We start from the raw sequence: 14,326 nt of genomic DNA, 5'->3' as shown, positions 1-14,326 counted from the left end.
GGTGTTCACTGGAAGGATTGAATTTGAAGCTGAAACTCCAATACTTTGGCCACCTGATGCGAGGAGCTGACTCATTGGAAAAGACCCTGACACTGGGAAAGATTGAAGGTGGGAGGAGAAGGAGACGACGGAGGATGAAATGGTTGGATGGCATTAGTGACTCAAAGGACATGAGTTTGAGTAAACTCTGGGAGTTGGTGATGAACAGGGAAGCCTGGAATGGTGCAGTCCATGGGGTCACAAAGAGTCAGACACGACTGAGCGGCTGAACGGAACTGCAGATCAGGGAAGGTGGAAGAAGACTCGAGGAGCTGTGGGGACTGCAGACACATTTATTCACCCAGGAAGCAGCAGCAGCAGCAGCGGCGGCGAGTCTTCAAAGACTGGTACTGCTGCTGCTAAGTCACTTCAGTCGTGTCTGACTCTGTGCAACCCCGTAGACGGCAGCCCATCAGGCCCCCCGTCTCTGGGATTCTCCAGGCAAGAACACTGGAGTGGGTTGCCATTTCCTTCTCCAATGCATGAAAGTGAAAAGTGAAAGTGAAGTCACTCAGTCGTGTCCAACTCTTAGCGACCCCAGGGACTTCGGCCTACCAGGCTCCTCTGTCCATGGGACTTTCCAGGCAAGAGTACTTGAGTGGGTTGCCATTGCCTTCTCTGCTTCAAGACTACTGATACACCTAGACAGACAAAAGTGGCCCATGGCCCAGTGCTCCCAAGGTCAGCAGTATCGCTGTTTACAGAACATAAACATGCAGTGTGAGGCTGTGAGACAGTGGGGCAGGAGGTCCTGACTGACTCCGTGTTGTCACTTCATTTCTCCACAACATTCTATCTTTAATTAATGTTATCCCATTTCACATCCAGGTAAGACAATTCCATTTGCTCCCTTTTGTGCTATTGTTAAAGTTCATCTTCTGCATTTACTATAACTCTGGTATACAGTTATTATGTTCTTATTGTTTAGTCTCTAAGTCATGTCCGACCCTTTGGTGACCCTGTGGACTGTAGCCTGCCAGGCTTTTCTGTCCATGTGATTCTCCAGGCAAGAACACTGGACTGAGTTGCCATTTCCTATTCCAAGGGCTCTTCCCGACTCAGGGATCAAGCCTGTATCTTCTGCTTTGGCAGGTGGATTCTTTTACCTCTGAGTCACGTGGGAAGCCCCACACAGTCACTATATTTGAATTTAAAATAGTCAATTGTTTGTAAAGAATTTAAGAAAAGAAAGAAACGTAGCTTTAAACCACTTATATTGTCAATAGTCTCTCTGACTGCAGTTCCAAAATATCATTGAATTTAATTTCCTTTTGGTTTACAGACTATTTTTTTCTTGTAGGGCAGATATGCCTTCGCCGGGAGCCTGCGAGAGGCGCTCCACTCGTGACAAAGGTCATGAGGAAGGAGGCTCAGCATATGCAAAGGCAGGATCGAGCCTCAGGAGTCCCCCTGGATATTCTTGAGCATCTACCCCCCCAAAAACCAGAGTCTGCCTACTTTATTGCTTTGTGCTCTCACCTCTGACTTTACTGGGGGCTGTCCCCCACCACCATCTTGCTCTCTCTGACAAAGAGTTAACTTACAGCTCCAATTAATAAAGTTCCTGGGCATTAGGACTGTTTAAATCCAAACCCCTCAGGTAGCTCTCTAACTCGCCTGACAAGTTTACCCGGACTCCTACAGCTATGCATACGATTGTTTACAGTCTCCCAGCCTCGAGAGGCACGGGAAGCTTAAGATATTCAAATAGCTTAGAGCCTCTCAGAGAGTTAGAAACTGTCAGAATAAAACTAGCAAAAGATTTCATTGATGAGCCAATGCTTGCTGCCAAGTTTCCACATCCCCTGTATTGTATCCTTGAATGTGTATTAATTCATATAGTTGGTATGTAGAAAAAATAAGTAGTGGCCTTAGTGTTAGCAACTTTAGACCCTTAAGGTAATAAATTCTTTCCTTTGTTGTAAACCCACTGCACCCCCGACCTATAGGAATGTAACTTTATCTAACACCTTCGGAGGATGGCGCCAAACCTTAAAATAATTACTCTTAGAGAAAATAAGTCTTACGGTTGACAAACCTTTGTCAAGAGTCATAAAATGTTAATCAGCCTTCTGGCCAGAAGTTGATGTAAATCACCTAAACCATTTGTATATGATAAATTTGCAGGAAAGAAACCCTGGTTTTTGATAAGTATCAAAGACTGCTGACTTTGCATCCCCTATTATCCTCTATGTGTAACTTAGGGTATAAAAACCCCTGTTGAACATAAAGCTACGGGCCTTGCTCACCAAAGCTTGGTCTCCCCATGTCATTCTTCTTCTCAATTTCCAGCTGAGTCTCCATCTGGAGCACGGAGGTCCTCTGCGACCATTTATTTGCCTGGGCTTCTAAGACCCACACGAGAAGGTGTCTAAGGTGGGGCACCTTCCACTATTCGAAAGGACGCCTGCGGCCTCTGTGGTCAGAGCTAACCTGGTGTCACAGGTTATATTGATTTTCCGCATAAACCAAGCTACTCAGCCTCTTTTCTCCACTGAATTTTCCTACTGAGCTATCCTCATTCTATTATTCTTTATATCTTTGATGAATATTTGAATAAGTCACCAACGCTGTCACCCCTTTGAATACCCTGGGTCAGCCAGGGCTGGACCTTGGCATGCCTTGTTTATCTGAAACTTTTTTTTTTTCGCTTGTGTTTTACAAGGATATTTTGTTTGATATGAAATTTCAGGCTTTCAGCATTTTTAAAATGGCATTCCACTGTAATAGGGAAGAACGTTTGTATTCTGCAAGTTAATCACTAAAGGGATGTTGCATGTAAGCTTGAATTATACATAATGGCTCATCTCTGTGAACCCTGCCTCCCAGGTAGGGAGTGTTAAACTAAAATACCTTTGTTTAGCTCACAGGAAACATCCCCGACTAGGCCCATGGGTGAGTGGCTGCAGGAAGGAAGAAAGGAACACATCCCTTCTGAGTCTGATTGGAACCAGGAAATGGTTGACTTGACTCCCTTCCCTTTTAGTATGAAAACAGCCTGAATCCTAACTCAGGAAAGAGGATTCTTCGGGGCCTGAGCCCATCATCTTTCTGGTCTGCTGGCTTTCTGAATAAAGTCATTCTTTCTTGTCCCAACAACTTGTTTCTCGATTTGTTGGCATACAGTGCTAATGAAGAAACAGAACAGGCTCCATCTTGAAAGCAGGACTCCATCCTGGACCAGACTGTGGACTGTGAGCTATATGCCCAGTATCTACGGAAATGACACACCAACTGGAAAACCAGGAACCAGGAAGGAAGAGCCCCAGGGCTCGTATCTAGACTGTCCGTTGCCTAAAAGAATACCCTAATTTTCTGTGTGACCGAATAGAATCATACATTCTATTATGCTTATTGGGGTATGACCACAGGCCTAATGATAATTGTCCAGTGTTAACTCCCTAGGCTTAAGGTATACCAGTTAACTGATTGTATCTTGCTTTTCCCTTCTTCAGACTAGTTTCAGAGAATTTGGGGAGGTGGGTTTGGGCACGTACACTTAGGGTATATAAGGTTTTCACAAAAACCAGTTGGGGTCCTTGGCTAAGAGGAGACTGCCTTGGGCCTGCCGGTGTAATAAACTGCACTCCACTATCTGCATTGTCCTGAGTGAGTTTCCCAGAACTCGTGGCTACAACACAGCAAGCAGTGCATGCTTGGACAAGGTAACAAATTTTGGGGAGCAAACCAGGGGCCTTGCTGCCTGTGGCTAGATGTCCCAGTCCCCTTGCCACCCTGGGAGGTTTCTGGTTGAGACTCTTAGCAGGTGCGGATACCAGTCATTGCTTCAAAATTCCCCAAGGTGGCACTGGCTGACCCAGCGCTTGGCAGTCAGAGGAAGGAATCAACGTTGGGGAGAGGACAAACTCCCTACAGTGGGGTAGGCCGCTCCAGTGTATACACCCAGAAGCTTCATTTCCTCTCTGTAGGGGCTTTTTCTCCAGAATAAGTCCGTTTGTTTTTCTTTCTTTCTTTCTTTTTTTTTTGTATTTGAGGAGGGGTACCCCGTGGGAAAGAGGAAACAGTTGTTGAACTTTCACCCAGTTCGTGAACCAGTTCTGTTTTCTTTCTAGCATCTGTCTGCCATTTGTGTTTTGTCGGTCTTGAATTTGGCTTTAAAAGGGGGGAATGTTTCACTACCCCTAAAGAAGGTTCCCCCGGGCACACTTTGGGCAAGCGCTCTAATGAGGGCCATGAAACCCTGACTGAGAGGAAGATATTTTATTGTAAGAAGGCGTGGCCGCAGTAAGTGTCAGGGTCTCCACAAGGGGTTTTAGGTGGGGTTAGCACGGGGCCCTATGTACCACGTTCTGTCCACAGTGCCATGTTAACTACATAGTTCGTGCTCTCCGGTGTTGTTGGTATATGTAAAACCACAAGACCAGACTTGGAGATTTATCTAGGATTTTCTGTTTGTCCTTTAAGGGTTTTCATCTCTTTTCGTTTGGTGCTGTTGCTCCAGGGTTTCTTGGGTGGCTCAGTGGTGAAGAATCCGGCTGCCAATGCAGGAGATGCAGGTTCAGTCCCTGGGTTGGGAGATGCCCTGGAGGAGGGCACGGCAACCCACTCCAGTACTCTTGCCCCTGGAGAATCCCATGGACAGAGGAGCATGGCCGGCTACAGTTCATGGGATTGCAAGAGAGTCAGACATGACTTAATGACCAAGCAACAGCAATTTTTTCTCCATTTACAGCCAAATCAATTTTGTGATATTCAAAACTTTTACTGATGTCAAATGGAGGAAAGAAACAGGGGGAAAAAAGCTCCTCCTGTCCAAGAGTGGGATAGTCCCAGGGAAAAGAGAGAGGTTCCATTTGGTTCTTAAAATCACCAAAGCCCCATCCTAGAATTCCTCCCGGTGGCTTGGTACCAAAGCAAAAGTGTATCCTTTTATGGTTAGAAAGAACCAATGGCTATTTACAGCTTTACAGAGCTTCCCCCCGCCCCCCATGGCTCTTTTGTGAAGAAGCAAGGAAGAATGATGAGGTCCTTTGTGTGCGAGTATGTGGGCTGTTACATCAGGGAAAGGAAGAAAACGAAGGAAATGAGAGTGAGGATATAGTGCTTCAAACCTTAACTCCTGTGGCTGAACTAGATGTCTCAGCCACTCCTGCTGCTCTGCTAATACATCCACCCCTTCCACCACCTTCCCTTCCTAGCCTGCCCCAATTCCTGACACCAGGGCTCAGGACTTCCCCTCCTTCTAGGGACCGCTTAGAAAATCCTGTGTTAGTTTCTGGGGTACAGGGACTTGGCCTGGTATTACCATCTAACACCCAACAGGGGAGCCAGTTTGGGCCAAGAGCCACTCCTAGGGCAGGACTGTCTCCGTGGCTATCTCAGGTGTGCGTGCTACGTCACTTCAGTTGTGCCTGACTCTTTGCAACCCCATGGACTATAGCCTACCAGGTTCCTCCGTCCATGGGATTCTCCAGGCAAGAATACTGGAGTGGGGTGCCATTTCCTTCTCCAAGGGCTGTTATCTCATCAGTTCAATCATTCAGTCATGTCCGACTCTTTGTGACACTGAGAACCGCAGCATGCCACCAACCCCTGGAGCTTACTCAAACTCATGTCCATTGAGTCAGTGATGCCATCCAACTATCTCATCCTCTGTCGTCCCCTTCTCCTCCTGCCTTCAATCTTTCACAGCATCAGGGTCTTTTCCAATGAGTCAGCTCTTCACATCAGGTGGCCAAAGTATTGGAGTTTCAGCTTCAACATCAGTCCTTCCACTGAACACTTAGAGCTGATTTCCTTTAGGATGGACTGGTTGGATCTTACAGCCCAAGGTACTCTTGAGAGTCTTCTCAAACACCACAATTCACAAGCATCAATTCTTTGGTAGTCAGCTTACTTTATAGTCCAACTCTCACATCCATACACGACTACTGGAAAAACTATAGTGTTGACTATAAGGACCTTCATCAGTAAAGTAGTGGCTCTGCTTTTTAATATGCTGTCTAGGTTGGTCCACACAATCAAATGCTTTGGCATAGTCAATAAAACAGAAATATATGTTTTTCTGGAACTCTTGCTTTTTCCATGATCCAGTGGATGTTGGCAATTTGATCTCTGGTTTCTCTGCCTTTAAACCAGCTTGAACATCTGGAAGTTCACAGTTCACATACTTCTGAAGCCTGGCTTGGAAAATTTTGAGCATTACTTTACTAGCAGGTGAGATGAGTGCAATTGTGCGGTAGTTTGAGCATTTTTTGGCATTGCCTTTCTTTGGGATTGGAATGAAAATTGGCCTTTTCCAGTCCCGTGGCCCCTGCTGAGTTTTCCAAATATGCTGGCATATTAAGTGCAGCACTTTCACAGCATCATCTTTCAGGATTTGAAAGAGGTCAACAGGAATTCCATCACCGCCACTAACTTTGTTTGTAGTGATGCTTTCTAAGACCCACTTGACTTCACATTCCAGGATATCTGGCTCTAGGTGAGTGATAACACCATCATGATTATCTGGGTGATGAAGACCTTTTTTGTACAGTTCTTCTGTGTATTCTTGCCACCTCTTCTTAGTATCTTCTGCTTCTGTTAGGTCCATGCCATTTTTGTCCTTTATCGAGCCCATGTTTGCATGAAATATTCCCTTGGTATGTCTAATTTTCTTGAAGAGATCTCTAGTCTTTCCCATTCTGTTGTTTTCCTCTATTTCTTTGCATTGATCGCTGAAGAAGGCTTTCTTATCTCTCCTTGCTATTCTTTGGAACTCTGCATTCAGATGCTTATATCTTTCTTTTCTCCTTTGCTTTTCACTTCTCTTCTTTTCACAGCTATCTGGAAGTCCTCATCAGACAGCCATTTTGCTTTTTTGCATTTCTTTTCCATGGGGATGGTCTTGATCCCTGTCTCCTGTACAGTGTCACGAAGCTCTGTCCATAGTTCATCAGGCACTATATCAGATCTAGTCCCTTAAATCTATTTCTCACTTCCACTGTATAATCATAACGGATTTGATTTAGGCCATACCTGAATGGTTTCGTGGTTTTCCCACTTTCTTCAATTTTAGTCTGAATTTGGCAATAAGGAGTTCATGATATGAGCCACAGTCAGCTCCTGTTCTTGTTTTTGCTGACTGTATAGAGCTTCTCCATGTTTGGCTGCAAAGAATATAATCAATCTGATTTCGGTGTTGACCATCTGGTGATGTCCATGTGTAGAGTCTTCTCTTGTGTTGTTGGTAGAGGGTGTTTGCTATGACCAGTGCATTCTCTTGGCAAAACTCTATTAGCCTTTGCCCTGCTTCATTCCGTATTCCAAGGCCAAATTTACCTGTTACTCCAGGTGTTTCTTGTGGAAAATTCTAAAAGAGATGGGAATATCAGACCACCTGACCTGCCTCTTGAGAAACCTATATGCAGGTCAGGAAGCAACAGTTAGAAATGGACATGGAACAACAGACTGGTTCCAAATAGGAAAAGGAGTATGTTAAGGCTGTATATTGTCACCCTGCTTATTCAACTTATATGCAGATTATATAATGAGAAACACTGGGCTGAAAGAAGCACTAGCTGGAATCAAGGTTGCTGGGAGAAATATCAATCACCTCAGATATGCAGATGACACCACCCTTATGGCAGAAAGTGAAGAGGAACTCAAAAGCCTCTTGATGAAAGTGAAAGAGGAGAGTGAAAAAATTGGCTTAAAGCTCAACATTCAGAAAACGAAGATCATGGCATTTGGTCCCATCACTTCATGGGAAATAGACAGGGGAACATAGGAAACAGTATCAGACTTTATTTTCTTGGGCTCCAGAACCACTGCAGATGGTGACTGCAGCCATGAAATTAAAAGACGCTTACTCCTTGGAAGAAAAGCTATGACCAACCTAGTTCAGTTCAGTTCAGTTCAGTTGCTCAGTTGTGTCCGACTCCTTGCGACCCCATGAATCACAGCACGCCAGGCCCCCCTGTCCATACCCACTCTCGAAGTTCAGTCAAACTCATGTCCATCGAGTCGGTGATGCCATCCAGCCATCTCATCCTCTGTTGTCCCCTTCTCCTCCTGCCCCCAATCCCTCCCAGCATCAGAGTCTTTTCCAATGAGTCAACTCTTCGAATGAGAAGGCCAAAGTATCGGAGTTTCAGCGTCAGCATCAGTCCTTCCAATGAACACCCAGGACTGATCTCCTTTAGGATGGATTGGTTGGATCTCCTTGCAGTCCAAGGGACTCTCAAGAGTCTTCTCCATCACTACAGTTCAAAAGCATCAGTTCTTTGGCACTCAGCTTTCTTCACAGTCCAACTCTCACATCCATACATGACCACAGGAAAAGCCATAGCCTTGACTAGATGGACCTTTGTTGGCAAAGTAATGTCTCTGCTCTTTAATATGCTATCTAGGTTGGTCATAACTCCTTCCAAGGAGTAAGTGTCTTTTAATTTCATGGATGCAATCACCATCTGCAGTGATTTTAGAGCCAACATTTTCACTCTCCTCTTTCACTTTCAACATGGTGGACAGCCCTGACAAAACGTGGTCCACTGCAGAAGGCAATGGCAAACCACTTCAGTATTCTTGAGAACCCCGTGAATGTTATGCGGGAGGCTAAATGCAAATGGCCAGCCTGCTGGGTTTCTCAGGCGTCTGTAAGTGGTGAGATCACAGCCATCCCTATATGGAGGATCCTCGACACCTTGATCATGCTTGGCAGTAACCACAGCTGACCACACTGGGACCTCATGAGGGAAGGCTGCCCTTATTAGGACACCATTTATTATGCATCGGGCAGGGCTTTGAAAAGGGAAAGCAAAGCTAAAGAGTTTGAACAATATTCAGGAAATTCAGCAAAACAAATGAGGACCTCTCTCAAGTTTTAGAAAGGATTTATCAAGACTACAGGGCTTCCCTGGTGGCTCAGACAGTAAAAAATCTCCCTGCCAATGCAGAAGACACAGGTTTGATCCCTGGGTCAGGAAGATCCCCTGGAGAAAGAAATGGCACTCCAATATTCTCATGTGGAGACGCCCATGGACAGAGGATCCTGATGGGCTACAGTCCATGGGGTCGTAGAGAGTCAGACATGACTGAGTGACTAACACACACAGATGCCATACTAATGCAGACTCAGAAGCCCCTGAAAATATTAGAGTGGTAAATTTGACCTGTTTTTGAGCAAAGTACCTCGATCAGGAGAAAGTTGCAAAGATTAGGTATTACATTTAGAATGAATACTTCTCAGTTGGTTGGTGTTGCTTATGAAGCGTTCAACAGGGAACAGCAGAGGAAAGATGCAAGGCAAATGCCACTCTCCTGGGGGCAGCATTGAACATCTGAAAGGCAAGTAACCTGGAGACAGGTAAAGCACTATTGAGGAAGGAAAAATGCCCTTAACGGCAAGAAAGACAACACGAAGAAGTGATTGCCCTAGGCCAAAACATAAGAAGAAAAATGATAAAAGATGAGAGCCTCTCATACGGTAGAGATGATCACAGTAAGGAAGGACAAGGCCCACGGCTCCCTTGGACTTGAGGTGCCTAATTCCCCCCAGAAGCCCAGGATAAAACGGTGCGGGATGAGCTGATGAACTTCCTGGCGATAGACCTCGTCCTGAAGTTTTTCACCAAGAGCTTGGGGTCAGAGTCCCATCAGACTGCACTTTAAGCCTATACAGATGGTGCTCATGGAAACCCCAGAAAAGGAGACAGAGGTCTTCCCCGCTTTACCAACCGCACTCCCTCCTGGGTCTGTGAAAAGATAGCCACTAATATTTGTGGACATTTTTTTCGGTGTGGGTGAAAGCATATCCCACTTGGACAGAACGTCTCTGAAGAGGATGCCTGGGTCTTGAACAAACTGAAAGCTGAACACAAGCAAAGTATCGCCATTGATATCTCCCTGTGGACATTTGAGACCAGCAAGTACCGTCACTGATGCCCCAGGACACAGGGACCTTATCAGAAACGTGATCACGGGACATCAAAGACTGATGATGCTGGCCTGATTGCTGTTGCTGCCGGGGAATGTGAAAGAGGCGTCTCCACGAATGGGCAGACCCTTGGGCATGCCCTTCTAGCTTCCACTCTCGGTGTGACACATCTAGTTGCTGGACATAATGACAGATCCCACTGAGCCGCTTTACAGCCAGGAGAGACGAGGACTTCGCTAAGAAATTCAGCACCTGCATGAAGAAAATTGGCTCCAACTCTGACACGGTAGCATCCGTGCAATTTCTGGCTAGAACAGTGACAACATGATGGAGCCAAGTGCTCACATGCCTTGTTTCAAGCCTTGGAAAGTCATCCCTAGAGATGGTAACGCTGGTGGGACAAAGTGCTAAAGGGTTTTATCAGATTCAAACAGCTGTAGATAAAAAAGGAAAGAGGATTTTTACCACTGACTGAAGATTCTACGAAATATTCATCTCCCCATTTGGCAGGAAATGGCCAGAGTGGTCTTAATCCTTTTCCCCGCAAGTTTGTGGAATGAACATTAACAGTGGAGAAACCTAACAGGGAAGAACCTTTGTATTCTATTACAAGTTACTCACTAAAACAGTACTACCTTTAAGCTTAAATTGTATCTCTGGGAATGAGAGATGGGTATTATGTATAATCTGCATAATTCCCTATTATCTCTGCCTCCCAGATAAGGAGCTTCAAGCTAAAATACTTTTGTTAAGCTCACAGGAAACGTCCTGACCAGACCCACCTGCGAATCACTGAAGGAAGGAAGAAATGAACAGGTCCCATCCAGAGGCTGACCCAAACTAGGAAATGTTTGATTTTAATCCCTCCCGTTTAAGTAGAAAAGAAGCCTGAGTTCTAGTTCAGCCAAGACGGTTCTCTGGGACGCAAGCCAGCTGTCGTTTTGGCCTGCTGGCGTTTGAATAGTCACCGTTCCTTGCCAGGACTGTCGTCTCTTGATTTACTAGACTACCGAGCTGCAAGCAGTGTAAGACTGGACTCACTGACACCACTGTCTTCCCGACCTCGCACACCTTCTGAAAGCCAGCCACTGTTTGCACCTCTGTTCCCTTACGTGTCACACGTGCTTTTCCTGTGGCTTCCTTTAAGGTTATCTCTCTATCTGGGATTTTTAATCGTTTAATTATGATATGTCTGGGGAGTGGTTCTCCTTCTGTTTCTTCCATTTGAGGTTTACCGAACTTATCCTAAAGGTGAGGGTGGGGGGTGGGGTACTTTCTAGGCCCTTTAAGTCTTTCCAAGTTCGTAATTTCTTATGGTTAACAAAAGAGCTCTGATTCTCTACATCAAGTTCAAACAGTCGCCCTCTCTTGCTTTGCGGCAGGTATTCATGAAAATGGAGAGAGCGCAGCAGGCGTTGCCTGTAGAGATCCTGCCTCCAGGATCTCACAGTTCAGAGTTGCTGAGGACTGGGGGGATTGGAAGGACCCGTGGGATCAGAAAGCAGCTCAGACCTCTGGAAAAAAACGAGCCTCAGAGGGGCACTCTGCCAAACACGGGACCTGGGAGGAGGGACTCCCCACACCCAGCCGCCGAAGCGCAGCTTGGTGCGTGGGTTCAGTTAAGACTCTCAGCTCAGCAGGTTGGGGATCAGACCAATAAGCACACTTTTCAAGACCACAGTAGCCAGAAGATACATGTCATCTTCTGGAATGATCTTCTGCCTCTTATTTCTGGGGATGTGGGCGGGGTGTGGGGGGTGTGGGGGTGTGGGGGGGATCTCTGCAGAAACTGAGTGGGAAGACAGTGTTACAGGTGAGAGCCAAGGAGGATCACTGCTCTGAGACGCCTCAGCCCATGTCTCCTCACTGAGGCGGATGAACCAAAATGTTGCTGTTGGATGCCGATAAGAATTTATGAGTGCTGAGAGTTATGCCAGGCGAAAAGGAAGTGGTTCCCTTTGAGAAATCTGTATCAGGCATGTACCATGTACGGAGTAGTGTCCTGATTCTGTAAAAATTTTTCCCTGGATAAGGACAGGCTTTTGTTCTGAATTGGTACGTAAATGTGGCATGATTTGGAAACTTCTTGTTAATAGCTGGCGTGCCAGAAAAGGTAACAGCTTCTGGGAAGAAGTATGTGGGTTTGGGTGATATTTATGGAACAGTTTGTAGACATACCATGCAAACACGATCTCATTCAATTCCCTAGAAACGTTATATGATAGTCAGATTCACCCCCCCCCCCGCCCCCTTGGATAAATGATGGCCAGGGAAATTAAGTGCCCTTCTTAAAGTTTCCAAAAGACGAGGTAGACTGTAGTCAACAGACTACAATCCAGATGAGATTAATATTCATTTAAAACCGTAAAAAAGAAATGTAATTTTTAAAATCTCAGTTGTAATGCTCCTATATAATTTGGTGTTTCCTTCTAAATTTTTATTGTCTGTGATTTATGTGAATATGCACACAAAAAGGCCTCTAGTTATTTTTGCAGTGTCATGTCCCTCTTTTCATGTTCATCTTGAAGACTTTCTCACATGGCAACATATAACCTTCATGTGAAAATGGGTTTTAGAGTAGTAAAGGAACGATAGATCATATTTACATGAATTATATGTGTAGCAGGACACTGAGATTGTGTCCTGTACATGCCTGGGAGTTAATATTGTATTGCTTTCAAACTTTTTCAGAGTATTTTTCCTCATTTGAACTGTCTTCTTTGGATAAATTCCCAGTACTGGAATGGATTTGCCAAAGGTTTCAAACTGTGCTTCCCAGGACTTTGGCTGTTATCAAGGCTGGCATCCCCCTAAAACGAATCTCCTCAGTTTTAGTCAACTGCATTTATTGAACATCACATTTGTGTTCATTTTGTGTGTGTGTGTGTGTGTGCATATATGCGAGTGCAAAAAGTTTTCCCAAATGTACTTGTCAGAACTTTAGTATTCTATCCCAGTAATCTGGCATCAAATTCAACTTTTCTTATTCTCGTGCAGTCTTTTTGTGAAATACTCCTAGCTAATGTGTGAATGGGCTTCCCAGGTGGCACGAATGGTAAAGAGCCCTCTTGCTAATGCAGGAGACATAAGAGACAGGAGTTCAATCCCTGGATCAGGAAGATCCCCTGGGGGAGGGCATGGCAACCCACTCCAGTATTCTTGCTTAGAGAATCCCATGGACAGAGGAGCCTGGAGGGCTACAGTCCATAAGGGTTGCAAGAGTCGGACACAACTGAAGCAACTCAGCACACATGCAATGTCTGATTAATGTTTAGAAATGATACAGTTCTACTGTCTTGATATTTTCCAAGATATGGCACAGGTACTTCTATTCTGGTCTGAGCCTTTTTTTCAAAGAAACATCTGGTAGGAATGCCCAAGCCCAGAATGTAGTTGGTTCTTCTACTGACACCTGTTGAATGAAAGAATGAGTCTTTTCCCTTGGTAAGCAGAGTGATTAAAGAGATGATTGTGTTTATGCAAGCATGTCATACATTAAATCAATAAACATTGAGTTCTTACTGTGTGCATGACAGTGTAATAAACATTGAGAATAATAGAATAAATTATTTAAGATCCTGCCCAGAGGACTGATAACCTAGAGGGCTGTAACAAGTTTTGATTGAAATGTGTACATAATCTTTGGGGGGTACAGAAAAAAGAGTGATCTGTTCCTTTGGGATTGAGGAACTAAAGGGAGTCAATAGAGAGAAAAGGGAAATTTGAGTAAGACTTTGAAATGGGAACAAAAGCTGGATTTTGAAGGTCTTCTGGAATTAGGGCCTAAATAAAATGAAGACAGTCCAGACTTGTTAAATCAGATACTGAGTTAAAGAAATATTCTGTGGTCTTGTGTGGAAAAGAAGGACAACAGAGGAGACTAGCACACTTCACCTTGTAGTAAAGAAAATATATATTTACAGGACTTAAGTGATTCCTACCAGCCTCAGTGACTGCCCACAGCAGCTACAATCAAGATACAAAGACCACTTCAAAAAATTAACCTAGACTGGATTAAAGGCTTAAATGTATTAAGACCTGAAACCATAAAACTCCAAGAAGAAAACATGGTGTGGGTGGGTGGGAAACTTGACCGTGGTCTTGGCAATGATTTTTTTGGTTATGACAACAAAAGCTCAAGTATTGAAAGCAGAGAATAAACACGTGGGGCTATATCCAACTAAAAATTTCTGCACAGCAAAAGAATCAACAAAATGAACAATCTATGGAATAGGAGAAAACATTTGCAAACCATTAAGGGGTTAATATTCCCCTGTCCCAGGTGACAGACAGGCTGAAGGTAGACCCAGGGGACAGAGAAGCACTTCCAGCCCAGCTACTACCTTATATTTTGAGTTACTGTGCCACGTCCAACTTTGTGCAACCTGCCAGGCTCCTCTGTCCGTGGGA

Source organism: Bos javanicus, chromosome 15 (assembly GCF_032452875.1).
Source record: "Bos javanicus breed banteng chromosome 15, ARS-OSU_banteng_1.0, whole genome shotgun sequence".
NCBI classification, from domain to species: Eukaryota; Metazoa; Chordata; class Mammalia; order Artiodactyla; family Bovidae; genus Bos; species Bos javanicus.
The sequence above is the reverse complement of the archived record's forward strand: the minus strand, read 5'-3'. Positions refer to the sequence as shown.